The 11,482-nt window shown below is 47.5% G+C and overlaps 1 long non-coding RNA gene across 1 annotated transcript; it reads left to right on the forward strand.

Annotated features, from left to right (window-relative positions):
• The first annotated feature begins 3,352 nt into the window (after positions 1–3,352).
• On the forward strand, positions 3,353–6,965 carry LOC116406604. Its single transcript, XR_004219636.1, has 2 exons — positions 3,353–3,467; positions 6,270–6,965. It is a non-coding gene; the product is annotated as an uncharacterized LOC116406604 (long non-coding RNA).
• The last annotated feature ends 4,517 nt before the right edge of the window (positions 6,966–11,482 follow it).

The raw sequence follows: 11,482 nt of genomic DNA on the forward strand, positions 1-11,482 counted from the left end.
ACCGACCAAAGCAGAGAATGGGTAAAAATAGTAATAATAATATAAAATGTGGTATAACCAAAATCCCAGGGTTAGACTGGGCCTGGCTATAGTGGTGCCGGGGGCTAGAGCTGACTGGTTTTGCCCTAAACCAATATCTGTAAGTTTCAGGAGATTATATGGTTAGGGGCCCCTCTGGGATGGGGTTAGATATGGGCACTGGGATGGTTTAGCCTGGTGAGCTTTATACCCAATTCACCCTTGTATAGGATCCGGATATTTTAATTAATTTTTTTTTTACATTATTTGTTGAAGTCTGCCTTACTTCATCACCCAGTGCGCAAATAACTTTCACTTGTAATAATCCACACATATTCCATCAATTTATTTTAATGAATACATAATCCATGAAATTCTTAGGAACATCTAGCCTTAACTGCTTCAAGAATTTCACCTGATCCCTCTCAGCCCTTTTCTCCAGGACCGTAAGGCCAGCAGAAGGCAAGGATAGGTTGGGCCCATAGTATAATCCTTAGCCAAAAGGCCCAGTCATTACTCAGCCCAATAATAACTATAAATGACTCCTACCCAGGAGAGTAGATTGGCTATCATATCATTACAATTGAGGAGACTGGCAAATATGTAAGCACGTAAGCAAAGTGGAATTCTGGGTATTAATTTTAATGAGATCCCAGAATACACTTTGCTATTTGCATACAAGGAAGAGACAGTCTCCTCAACTGTAACAACTTGTTAGTAAATCCACTCTATAGTCATGACGCGTTTGTAAATTTTTGACGCAGTGCCAAGTACAGAAGTGCGTTTGTGTTGTCCGGGCCGGAGGGATGTAGGTGAGTTATCGATGTGGGTATTTGCTAAAAATAGTTGTTGGCTTTGTGTGAGATATGTGGCGTTGGGTGTGGCTGGGGCGGGGTGGTGTCGCGTCGCGCTGCGGATTGCAATTTAAGAGAAGGTCTGGTTGGGCTGCCGTGGCAGGGATTGGGTTGGGTGGGGTCGGGCTATTGTGGAGAGTCTAGTGGGCCAGGCTGCCATGGGGGCATCGGGTGGGTTCTTGTGGGGCCAGGCTGCCATGGGGAGTCGGGCTGGGCAGTGGTAGGGTCTGGCTGTGCTGCCATGGAGGGGGGGCTGGTCAGGTCATGGGGAGTCGAGTCAGGCTGCTGGGGGGGGGGTGGGCTGCCATGGGGGTGGGTTCTGGTCCGGTCGGGTGCCGTGTGTGGGGGGTCGGGTTGGGCTGCCATGGTGGGGGTTGAGTCGGGCCGAGGTGCCCTGGAGGGGTCAGGTCGTGGGGAGTCTGGTCAGGCTGCTGTGGGGGGGTCTGGTCGGGTTGGTTGGGCTTCCATGGGGGGTGAGTTTCTGTAAGATATATTGAGTTGGGGGGGGGGTCGTGTCGCGCTGCCGCGGCTCGCAATTGTAGAGACGGGTCTATAGTGGGGGACAATCTGGTCCGGTGGGCTTGCCGTGGCAAGGATTAGGTTGGGTGGGGTGCGTTGGCGCTGCTGTGGGGGGTCGGACTACTGTGGAGAGTCGGGCCAGGCTGCCATGGGGGGGGGGATCGGGTGGGGCTGTGGGGGTTTCTTGTGGGGCCAGGCTGCCATGGGGAGTCAGGTCGGGCTGGGCAGGCTGTGTTGCGGGGAGGGGCTGGTCAGGTCGTGGGGAGTCGGGTCAGGCTGCTGTGCGGGGGTCTGGTGGGTCTTCTGTGGGGGGGTAGGGTTGGGCTGCCATGAGGGCGGGGGAGTCGGGCCGGGCGCCGTGGGTGGGGGGCTGGTCAGGTCGTGGGGAGTCGGGTCAGGCTGGCGTGGGGGAAGTCGGGCTGCTGTGGGAAGTTGGGTTGCCACGGGGGGGGGGTCGGGTGTGTGGGGCTGCCGTGGGAAGTCGGGCTGCTGCGGTGGGGGGGTGGTGTCTGGTCGGGCTAGGCTGCCGCGGAGGTGGGTTTCTGGTTGGGGCGGGCTGCCGTGGGGGGTTCGGGTTTTGCTGCCGTGGTGAGGTAGGGGTCTGGTCGGGCTGCTGTGGGGGTGGGGGATGTCGGGTCGGGCTGCCATTGGGGTGGGGGGTCGGGTTGGGCTGCCGTGGGAAGTCGGGCTGCCGCTGTGGAGGGGGTTTGTCTGGTCGGGCCTGGCTGCCGCCGGAGGGGGCTCGGGGCGGGCTGCAGTGGGTTGGGTCGGGCTGCCGTGGGGGGTTCAGGTTGGGTTGCCGTGGGGGGGTCTTGTCAGGCTGCTGTGGGGGGGTGTCGGGTCGGGGTTCCGGCGGGGTTGGGTCGGGCTGCTGCTAACATCCTCCTATGGTAGTTAGTTCACAGGATTCGGACCTTCATTTTATCTCCCATTGTAACATTTTCTAGCAGTTCCCTAAGGCAGTTTGTGAACTAATATTGGCCAATCATTTTCCTTGGAAGGAAACTGCCCTTTGGTGAATATAAAATACCTATTCTGGGCTTCTGCCGAGGTCTCAGTTTGTGGGATTTACTAGTTTGTGCTGGTGCCCACTGCGCATGGTTGGTGCATGGTTGGTGCATGGTTGGTGCGTGGTTGGTTCGTGGTTAGTACATGGTTGGTACATGGGTACCTAACCCACAGAAGGGCTGCTATAAATGCCATCGCTGTGTTTTGTGCAGCTTATTACTTGTTGTGACAGTTTTGACTTCCCCCATTTGGGCAAGAGGATCAAGATCAACTTAATCTTCAAGCTTTGATGTATGTAGGAAAGGCTATTACCGCACTATATGAATGAATGGGCATAGGACGGCCATTAAAAAGGCTGTTGCTTATAAAGACTGTGACTAAGGTTAATGTCCCTTAGGATAACAAAAACATAAGTAAAGCTTGGGATAACTGGTGGCACAACACTTTGCACAATTTGGGAATCTGACTGGGCACAGACCATACTCTACCTCCCAGGAGGGGGGGGGGCGACAGACATAAGATGCTGCTACAATGTGAATCAGTGGATTAATCATTTACAGACTGTGGCTCTGAGGGGACTAAACTAAACACTTCTAAGTTGTTTTCTTTCATTTCCTCCCTACTATAGGGTTAGGCATCGTTATTGGACACATTACCAGCAGCATCAGTACCAGCCGCCCCGTTGGGCTCAGTCAGCACCGCACCACCAGCTGCCGTAGAACTGTCTCTCACTGCCCTGCAACACCACCAGCTGCCGTAGAACTGTCTCTCACTGCCCTGCAACACCACCAGCTGCCGTAGAACTGTCTCTCACTGCCCTGCAACACCACCAGCTGCCGTAGAACTGTCTCTCACTGCCCTGCAACACCACCAGCTGCCGTAGAACTGTCTCTCACTGCCCTGCAACACCACCAGCTGCCGTAGAACTGTCTCTCACTGCCCTGCAACACCACCAGCTGCCGTAGAACTGTCTCTCACTGCCCTGCAACACCACCAGCACTTTTGGAGATTCGGCATCGGCTCCTCTATCTAGTCGGCACCTCCCGCTCCCTCCAGATTCTTCAAGTAGTAAGTCAGGGAGAGGGTCACACAGTCAGTGGCTCCTCACCCCCCGGTTATACTCCTTACCTGCTCCTGCTGTATTTAATTAGAATGTACTAGATTTTAAATATTTCATTAGATGATTGGATCTCAATATATTCATCTGTGTCTGCACCACAGACAGGCAAGATGCCAGATGTTAATCACATATAGAACATTTGGGTTAAGAATGGTCGCAAAATGTCAGCATTGAGATTTGTTTGCTCGAAAACATTAGACCCATTATGTGTTGTGAACTTGTGACGTACTGTATTTAATTATAATGTACCAGATTGATAAATATATTGAGATCCAATCATCTAATGAAACAGTTACAAAGGGTGCAAACTGAACCCTAGAGATCTTGAGATGTTGCTGCTCTTGTTGCTCATAGAAAATGTATCGGCAAAGACAAGTAAACTGGAAGCTCCAAATATTATGTATAATGTAATATGTATCTAGTTATAGAACAGTCTGTGTCATATCTATCTATCCATACATCTATCTTTCTATCATCTATCTATCTATCTATCATCTATCCCTATCTATCGTCTTTTATCTATCTATCTATCTTTGGATCATCTATCTATGCCGCAATGTATTTTACAGTTTGAATTTGTTTTATAGTGTTGCCATGGGAATCTAAATGAATTTATATGCTGAGCTAAAGAGATACAAGGGGACATTTGTTGCAAGCACAGAATTGTAAAAATACACTGACTGATTACTGTGCAATCATGAGCCACAGTTGAGTAGTGAGTCAGTAATTGGTCTATGTTTATGTTTTTTTAATTGATATGATATCGTAATTGCCTGGGAATCATTATTTCTGGTCTTTTACTTCCCTCCCACCTGTTTTATTGTGCTGCAAATTAGTCCGTTTTTATTTCATTAAATTGTGTGCCTTGTTTTATGCCTTATGCCTTTATCTTGGCCCTTGGCTTGCCTTATAATATTCTTTGTTGGAGTCTTGGGTGAACATTGTGATTTGGAACTGGGGCCAAATCCAGTATAACTATCTTTTGTTTTCATGAATCCATTACTGTTACCATTACGGTTAATGGAGCGCTAATTGGTATTTCTGCAGTGGGTCTGGGTTTTATTAATGATGTTTATGGTCAGGTTTATTTTGTAGATGCTGGATTAATGGATGAAAACTTTTGTTTGGGGAAAAAAACTTTTTTTTAATGTTAATGGCTCTTTAAATCTGGGGATAGGGTTGCCACCTGTCTAGTTTTGAACCAGGCAACCCGGTTTTTAGATTGCTGCCTGGTTTTCAGATGTCTAAAAACCTTTACCTGCAGGATTAGGATTACCTGCAGATTGACAAGAAATACAGCCAATCACAGTACGCTAGGGCTTATCCCGCCCCTACATGTTATTGACACACCCCCTTACATCACCGTGCCTGCCCCCTGTTTCACCACATCTGCCCCTTTGCGTCACAGCGCCCGTCCCCTGATGTCACTCCCCCAGTCCTGTCTGGGTCTATCTAAAGAGAAAGGTGGCAACCCTATCTGGGGGGCCGTGACAAAGTTCCCCAATTGGCCCCTTCAGTTGATAAGACCGACCCTGTTAACCAGCATAGATCCACTGTTGGGGACTTAGCCCCGAGTGTGAGCCCTGTGGCTGGGCAGTACCCCTGTTACTGATGGGGACACTGTTCTGCTCACTCTCTGTAGTTTGTGGCTGAATGGGGAGGCTGTGCCCTTACAGACTGGTTGCTGTACATTTTGCCAGCAGAGGCAACCAGTGTCCGACTGGGCCACCGGGGTACTGGGAAAAAACCCGGTGGGCCCCGTCGGCCCATACCCAATCTCCGCAGGTCCTCCGCTGATCCACTTGTCTCCTTCCCCCAACGCGTTTCAGGTAAGTTTGATATAGGGTGCTCGAGGAGGAGGTTGGACAGGTGCTGGGGGCCTCTGCGGGAGGGGGGGGTGAAGGCGGCGGGGACCATTGGGGGTGCAGGGGCCCCCGAGGCAGAAGCCCGGTGGGCCCTGCACTCCCCAGTCAAACCCTGGGGGCAACTCCTCCCATACTCTGACTCTCAGCCACTCAAATGGGCCATAAATGATGCCATGTAATGTGACGTCCGTGCCCCTCACTGGGTAAAGTGGCTTCTATGTGATTCACTGGATCTGACTGCATGTGTTTAACATGACACAGACATAGAGGTTTGTTGCTACGATAACAGGGACCTCAGCACAAGCTCTGCCTTGGGTCAGTATCCCCACAGTATTTAATGCTCGCTGATCAGTTTTTATTTACACGCTTCACTGTTTCAGGATTCAGATACTATGCTACAGTTCTGGTTAAATACTGCTCTTGGTTATTTAATGCACTTTATTTGGTTTATTTTTCAGTATCTGATAATGTGATAATGTCACAGTGGCATTTTTTGGGCACCATTTCTCTCTGTATAAACTGGAGTCCGTGCCTGGCACACCAGCCAGACAGTTGTAAATTCTCTCAAAATAGCATTCTCTACATCAGAGTTTGAAAGTCTCGCGTTTTTATGCGTATTTCGGCTACATGTGCCTGCACCAGAGCGTATTCCATTCATTCGGGTGCAGGCACATGTAGGAGGCGTAGGGCGGTATTTTCAGCAATCGCTTTTTCGCTTGCCGAAAATATCCGCCCTAATCCTCGTCTGGCATCAGCCTTAAAGGCTGACCGACAAATCACATTCTGGGAACTAACCCCACCTATATTAACACCTACTAATAAAGTACATTTCTTACTGTTTACCGCAACTATAATTTTTTGTCAAAAACCAAATTCCTCCTACAGCTCAACACACTGCCCTATTAGTGCAGCGGAGGAACACCACCAGCTGCCGTAGAACTGTCTGCCTCACTGCCCTGCAACACCACCAGCTGCCGTAGAACTGTCTGCCTCACTGCCCTGCAACACCACCAGCTGCCGTAGAACTGCCTGCCTCACTGCCCTGCAACACCACCAGCTGCCGTAGAACTGTCTGCCTCACTGCCCTGCAACACCACCAGCTGCTGTAGAACTGTCTCTCACTGCCCTGCAACACCACCAGCTGCCGTAGAACTGTCTCTCACTGCCCTGCAACACCACCAGCTGCCGTAGAACTGCCTGCCTCACTGCCCTGCAACACCACCAGAGCTTTTGGAAATTCGGCTCCTCTATCTAGTCGGCACCTCCCGCTCCCTCCAGATTCTTCAAGTAGTAAGTCAGGGAGAGGGTCACACAGTCAGTGGCTCCTCACCCCCCGGTTATACTCCTTACCTGCTCCTGCTTTATTATCCATGAATTGTAAAAATACACCAACTGATTACTGTGCAATCATGAGCCACAGTTGAGTAGAAAGTCAGTAATTGGTCTGTTTGTTTTTATAATTGATTGTTATGATGTTGTAATTGCCTGGGAATCATGATTTCTGGTCTTGTACTTCCCTCCCACCTGTTTTATTGTGCTGCAAATTAGTTTTTATTTTATTAAATTGTGTGCCTTGTTTTATGCCTTATGCCTTTATCTTGGCCCTTGGCTTGCCTTATAATATTCTTTGTTGGAGTCTTGGGTGAACATGGTGATTTTGAAATAGGGGCCAAATCCAGTATAACTATCTCTTATTTTTTTGTTTTCATGAATCCATTATTCTTACTGGGGTTAACAGCTCATTTGCTATTTCGGCAGTGATTTTACTGGCAAGTCTTGGGTTAATGAAGTGCTAGTTGGTATTTCTGCAGTGGGTCTGGGTTTTTTAATGATGTTTATGTTAAGGTTTATTTTGCAGGTGCTGGATTAACGGATGAAAACTTGTATTGGAAAAAACACTTTTTTAATGTTACTGGCTCTTTAAATCTGGGGATAGGGTTGCCACCTGTCTAGTTTTGAACCAGACGGCACAGTTTTTACATGGCTGCCCGGTTTTTAGACGTCTGAAAACCGGGCACGATTGCCAGCAGATTGAAGAGAAATACAGCCAATCACAGGTTATTTATAATAGGGATGTAAACATCTGAATTCTAAACTCTTCTGTTATATCTTTTACTAGAAATTAGGCAAAAATTAGGGCTTATTTATGATGCCCGAATATTTTGACAGAGTTATAACAATGGCTAATGCTCTGGAAAAAATACACTCTGCCATTTAACATTTTATTCTTGAACCAACAAATGTATTTGTAGCTGTAATATTGGTGTGTAGGCGCCATCTCAGTGCATTGTGCCCGAGTCTGAGCTTTCAGCCAGCGCTACACATTAGAACTGCTTTCAGCTAACCTATTGTTTCTCCTACTCCCATGTAACTGGAGGAGTCCAAAGCCGGACTTGGATTTCTTACTATTGAGGGCTATTCTGATACCTACTAGGAGCTGCTATCTTGCTCCCTTCCCATTGTTCTGTATATGCAAACCCTATGGGCTTGTATTAGTGTCCCCTTACTCTGTAAAGTGCTACAGAGAACAATAGCACTATATCAATAGTAATAATAATTAGGCCCCTCTATTATACATGATTTCTTTGCAGAAAATAAACAGCAGGGAGGAAGAAGCCCCTGACTTTCCATTTTCCATAGACCAGGAATAGAGTGCAAGGCACCTATGTTCCTCTGCATTCTTCAGTTTGAACCTTAATTACAGTAATAGACAAAATGGGCACACTGGGGCTTTACATGATGTGCGCGATTGTGTGCCTGGCACTGCGCCCCCTTCAGAGAAAATGGCTCTGTTTAGGGATCCAATGCATTTACAGACAATGATGCTACAAAATGAGCTGCCAACGAGGAGCATAAAGCGACACGTGTGTATCACAAACACGCAAAAGCCTGTAGTGTGTAGGGCAGAAACTCACAAACTAAACCCAATGTATTGTTACTAAACCCAAATATTCCAAAGCTCACTCATTTGAATGTATATTTGGGTATGAGGAGGAGAGAAATGAATCTGACTTCTAATAAACCTTCCTTTTGTCTGTAGAGTTATGAATAAAGGGATATTCCTTGCTTTTCATTGGCGGCAGGGGACTGAAAGGGAATGGCTGTCTCCATTTGAACAGTAAGACTTTTACTAATATTTTCCCTATAGAAAGATAACCCAAGGGAATGTCTGACAAATGATGGCACTTAATTTTAATTAAACTGCTGAATTGCATCAATATGTCTCAGTAGGGCGGGCCTGATACATTCCATTCAGGTAAGAATACACAAAATCAACTATTTTATAAATAACATTTCCACATCATATTAAAAATATGGGGTTCAAATTCCTGATACAGTATGGGATCCATAATCCAGAAACCCATTAACCAGAAAGCTCTGAATTACAGAAAGCCCGTCTCCCATAGACTCCATTTTAATCAAATAATTCAGAATTTTAAAACTGATTTCCGTTTTCTCTGTAGTAATAAAAAAACAGCATCTTGTAATTGATCCCAACTACAATATAACTAACCGTTATTGGAGGCAAAACAATCCTATTGGGTTTAATTAATGTTTTATTGATTTTTTAGTAGACTTAAGGTATGGAGATCCAAATTACGGAAAGACCCCTTATCCAGAATACCCTTGGTCTCAAGCATTCTGGAAAACGGATCCTATACCTGTATTGCATTTTGTTGTCTTTATTATGGAGGATGCTTAAGCTGCCATACAAGGGAGGAGCTGATATCTGTGCAGTTACCATTCAAGGGGAGGGCAGATTTGAACCTTGGGCCAATTATCGGATAGCACTGGAGGGAACCTTTATTTGGACCACCACTATCTTTGGCCAATGGGGTTTCATAAACCTTCCTATCTGACTTAGCCCATATTAGTCAGGGATGCTATTGTTTTGGCCCCTTACACTGGGTTACAGAAAAATTCTAGTTTGCTGTCGGAGAGGGGACACTGGGGTACATAACATTCTAGTTTTGCTGTCAGAGAGGGGACAGTGGGGTAGATTAACATTCTAGTTTTCTGTCGGAAAGGGACACTGGGGTGCATAAACATTCTAGTTTTGCTGTCGGAGAGGGGACACTAGGGAACATAAACGTTCTAGTTTGCTGTCGGAGAGGGGACACTGGGGTACATAAACACTCTAGTTTGCTGTCGGAGAGGGGACACTGGGGTACATAACATTCTAGTTTGCTGTCAGAGAGGGGTCACTCGCGTACATAAACATTCTAGTTTGCTGTCGGAGAGGAGACACTGGGGTACATAAACATTCTAGTTTTGCTGTCAGAGAGGTCACTCGCGTGCATAAACATTCTTAGTTTGCTGTCGGAGAGGGGACACTGGGGTACATAAACATTCTAGTTTGCTGTCGGAGAGGGGACACTGGGGTACAGAAACATTCTAGTTTTCTTTCGGAGGGGGTTCAGCTGCTCTGATTGCTTACCATGGCTCTGTTATAATATGACTGGGGAAACAATTCCTTTTCTGTGCCTGCAGGGTTGGACTGGTTTATTGGCCCAGATCCGACCCTTCCTGGCGCTCCCCCTGTCCGACCGTTCCTCCCTGACGCATTAAACTTTCGGGAGCCCAGGGGAGGACGTCTGGTGGGGGACCCAGTGGGGGGGGATTAGGGGACGCGCACCTGCAAGGCCCCTTGGGTTGGATCCCCAGTCGGCCCTGCCCCCCAGTCCGCTAAAGTGATCTCAGGGGCAATATCTATGCACTAACTTACTTTTGGGGTCTCTAAATGCCAGATACATCGGGGATCCTATGCACAATGGGCGTCAAACTGTTCAGTGGACCCTTGGCTTTCATATTTAGGGTGTGTTTTCTTGGTACCTAATGTTATGTGGGAGATATGATGCTTGAAAACTGAAGCTTTGAGACAATGTTCTAGAATTTTAATTTTTTTTTTTTTTGGAAACTGCTAAACTTAGAAAAGAATTGCTGTTTGGTACTTAGCAGAAGAAAGACACGGTTACCCATTTGGATTTGGCAGACTATGTACTGTTCAACAATATATGGTTTCCTGGGGTACTGGCACGTTTGGGAGACATGAGGCTTTCCAAATCAGTTGATTTTTTTTTTTTTTTTTTGTATTTCAAGCTCTAAATCTTGTTCTAAAATTTCTACGATCTGCTTTATGGTGTATCTGAACCCACATCTGACACATGGAGCGGATTTCGGCAGGAACACAGATACTGACTGAGCCAAAATCTGCACAGATGCACCATGAAGCAGATAGAAGTGGACGGGCGGTTTCTCAGCCTGCGCTTATACACAAGCCAGGAAAGCGCCTTGTGTGGCAGGAACCCTAAACACCATTATGGGGACCTGAGGCTTTTGCCCTGTTTGAGGGAGAAAAATAGAGGGGGACGGGGCAAATGCCCAACTGGAGAGCAGTAATGACAGCAGTAAGTGCTGATTCTGTGCCTCTGTCTCCTGATAACATTGCAGCTCTCTCTCTGACAGGCACCAGCCCCCCCCCCTACTTTTTACTTTGTATCTTTTCTGAGCCCCACCCTGGTCACATGATGCTGTGTGTGTGTGAGACATTATCCTACAAAATGGTGCTGCTTCCAGGAGGGTGAGATGCTAATTCTGCTTCTTTCTGTGTGTGAGTGTGTGACTGAGTGTGAGTGTGAGTGAGCATGATTGTGCAGTGAGTGGGGAGGGCATGGCTACCTGCTCTGTGGCTGCTGCACTGAGGGAACCCACCAAATCACAGTTCCCTTTGGGGGAAAGAGTGGGCCGTTGGGCAGCAGGGACCTTCCTGTTCCTTCAGCCTTTGCCCCCCCTGCAATTCTCTGCATCATGGCGGCCCTCCTCTGGTTTCAGCAGCCCTCCTGCCTCTCCAGCCTGTATACAAGTTAGTGACACACACGTATACATATATTTCTGGGGGGTCGAGAATCCCTTCCGTATTTCTGCACCTCAGTAAAACTGCATCTGCCCAAAAACTCCTGCTTTGGTGTTTTCAGGCCGATCCCTGCTCGGGGAAGGAGGATTCTGTACTTCTCAATGCAGTTTTACAGAGGTGCGTAAGGGTGTGGATCCGCTTTCTTAGCCTGCAAAAAAAAACAGAGCAGTGGAGCAAACACTCC

The sequence above is a fragment of the Xenopus tropicalis genome, chromosome 8 (assembly GCF_000004195.4).
Source record: "Xenopus tropicalis strain Nigerian chromosome 8, UCB_Xtro_10.0, whole genome shotgun sequence".
Classification (NCBI taxonomy): Eukaryota; Metazoa; Chordata; class Amphibia; order Anura; family Pipidae; genus Xenopus; species Xenopus tropicalis.